Here is a 2,403-nt window from a genome sequence, read left to right as displayed (position 1 = left end):
AATTTTCCTCTCAAAATTGACGATGTCATCCGTTTGCAGCACAGACCCGTCTTACGAACGAGACAGAAGTATTAGGCAACGGCATTCCTAACACTAACGAAACAAAAGAACAAGTTTTTGATGTTACCAATACTACCCAGTCCACCTCGTGTACAATAATCACGGTAAGAAGAAATATTCCAGAACATCATTAAATAGGATGTTTCTTTTGTTGTTAGCTTTCTATTTTTATGGATGAGTGTGAAAGAAAACGCAGGATCCATAAACCTCGAAATCCTTCTAGGATTGAAGTTTAGTCGGGACAATTTATGACTGCAAGATAAACGTGAACAAAGGAGGAAATTCCAGAGAGTGGGTTGACATGGCAGGTGGGGGAGAAAGGATTGGGCGAAGTGGTTAGTATAGTAAAAGTGGGGGCTTAGAGAGAATGTGTGATGAGGAGAGCAGAGGTGGATCACTCTGAAAATAGAGCATCAAAGCGAACATTATCGATCCCACATGCTTTTTGTTTTAGAAAAGGCAAGTAAGCGACAGAAACTTGCAGGAAGATATGCGATGTGTACAGAGATGATGCTGTTACGGAACATGTGTGTCAGAAGTGGTTTAAAAGACTTCGATTGTAAAGCCTCTGCGTCTTGTTCTAGTCGACCAACTGATTGCAGACACGATAGAAGTTACTGAGGCTTGGCTGAGTGGTTTTGTCTCACCTTCCATATTCTCTCAATTTTATGCTTTCACCTGTTTCGGTCTATACAAAAATTCATTGAATGAAGAGATCTTTAACTATGAAGAGGATATAAAAATTTACTTGGCAGAGTGTTTTTGCCAGTAAGGAGAGGAAATTCTTTGAGTAGTGAATAATAGATCTTCCCAGATGGCAGAAGATACTAGAACGAAACAATAATTCTATCATTGATTATATAAATTGCATTGTGTCTAAAACTTGTCTTATTTTTACTTAAGATTTATCAAGAAAGATGAAGATTCTGAAGAAGGTTTACGTAATGGATGTATTTCCAATTATATATTACGCACATCTGAAGTTAAGGTATTAAATGCAACTGCATTGATTCCGTACACAACAATGTCTTTATTATGAATTATATATAAGCGTATTTAACATCCCCTTCATAATTTGTTTCGTTGGGAGTGTATTCATGTTTTATTTCGGTGAAAATAAAATGCATTTTGGAAATTCTGAAACGTCACTCCTGAAAAGCTTTTCCTTTTTGAATCAGGTAGCATAGAAACGAATAAAATTAAACAAAAGAGAGAAAAGGCAGTTAAAATATATTTTATGTATGTTAAGAGGCACTTTTGTTTGGGTAAGTAGCACTTAAATAATGTTTCTGCTTAACGAAATTCTAGGAAATATATTTCCCAGTACAAGTGCCCCTTGCTACACTCCCGGGCCAACAAATCCATTGTGAGTAAATTTGGTAGGAGGAAACTGTGTAGAAACCTGTCGTATGTTTGCACATGCATGTGTCTTTATGTCTGTATTTGTTACCCTCGAAACCGGTTAAAAATAGGTTATGATTTGTTTACTTCCTTGTAACCTTGCAGTTCGGCAAATGACGACTAAGTATGAAGCTTAAAGCAAAAAAAAAAAACGGAAAAAAAAAACGAAAGAAAAACATCCTGGGATCGATTTGTTCGACTGAAACCTTTCGAGGCGGTGCTCCAGCATAGCCGCAGTCCAATGAATGAAACAAGTAAAAAATAAAAAATAATAAAAAGGTAAAAAATGAAAGATAAGTGACAGTACTTGATCAAATATACTCAGAGAAATCCAGCAAATCCCTACAAAAATAGAGGGAATAATAAGGAAGTTAATAAACACGTCTTGTTATATGTGAAGTATTAAAGACCAACGATCCGAACCCATCGGTTTAATGAGGTATCACAAACTATCACTGCGTAAAATAGTTGTCTCGAAACTTAGACGTTTAATTTTGAACTAAGGCCTATATAACATGTTGTTGTTGGCACTCCGTCGCTTACGACGTCGAGGGTTCCAGTTGATCCGATCAACGGAACAGCCTGCTCGTGAAATTAACGTGCAAGTAGCTGAGCACTCCACAGACACGTGTACCCTTTAACGTAGTTCTCGGGGGAGATTCAGCGTGACACAGTGTGACAAGGCTGACCCTTTGAATTACAGGCACAACAGAAACAGGAAGTAAGAGTGAGAGAAAGTTGTGGTGGAAGGGTACAGCAGGGTTCGCCACCATCCCCTGCCGGAACCTCGTGGGGCTTTAGGTATTAAATGCAACTGTATTGATTCCGTACACAACAATGTCTTTATTATGAATTATATATAAGCGTATTTAACATCCCCTTCATAATTTGTTTCGTTGGGAGTGTATTCATGTTTTATTTCGGTGAAAATAAAATGCATTT

At 37.5% G+C, this 2,403-nt stretch overlaps 2 protein-coding genes and 1 long non-coding RNA gene across 4 annotated transcripts in view; 2 read left to right on the top strand and 1 right to left on the bottom strand.

The window, feature by feature from the left end:
- The window catches only part of LOC128250993 (uncharacterized), a 10,310-nt gene extending 7,934 nt beyond the window's left edge, over window positions 1–2,376 (top strand). Inside the window, exons 2-3 of the long non-coding RNA XR_008266908.1 lie at window positions 40–164; window positions 1,567–2,376. This is a non-coding gene — a long non-coding RNA (uncharacterized LOC128250993). The remainder of the gene's footprint in view (window positions 1–39; window positions 165–1,566) is intronic.
- LOC106870157 (collagen alpha-1(XII) chain) overlaps window positions 1–2,403 on the bottom strand; it is a 490,284-nt gene that overhangs the window by 382,613 nt on the left and 105,268 nt on the right. The gene's annotated exons all lie outside the window — the stretch shown is intronic.
- LOC106868389 (uncharacterized) overlaps window positions 1–2,403 on the top strand; it is a 437,000-nt gene that overhangs the window by 363,156 nt on the left and 71,441 nt on the right. The gene's annotated exons all lie outside the window — the stretch shown is intronic.

Source organism: Octopus bimaculoides, chromosome 27 (assembly GCF_001194135.2).
Source record: "Octopus bimaculoides isolate UCB-OBI-ISO-001 chromosome 27, ASM119413v2, whole genome shotgun sequence".
NCBI classification, from domain to species: domain Eukaryota; kingdom Metazoa; phylum Mollusca; class Cephalopoda; order Octopoda; family Octopodidae; genus Octopus; species Octopus bimaculoides.
The sequence above is the reverse complement of the archived record's forward strand: the minus strand, read 5'-3'. Positions and strand labels throughout refer to the sequence as shown.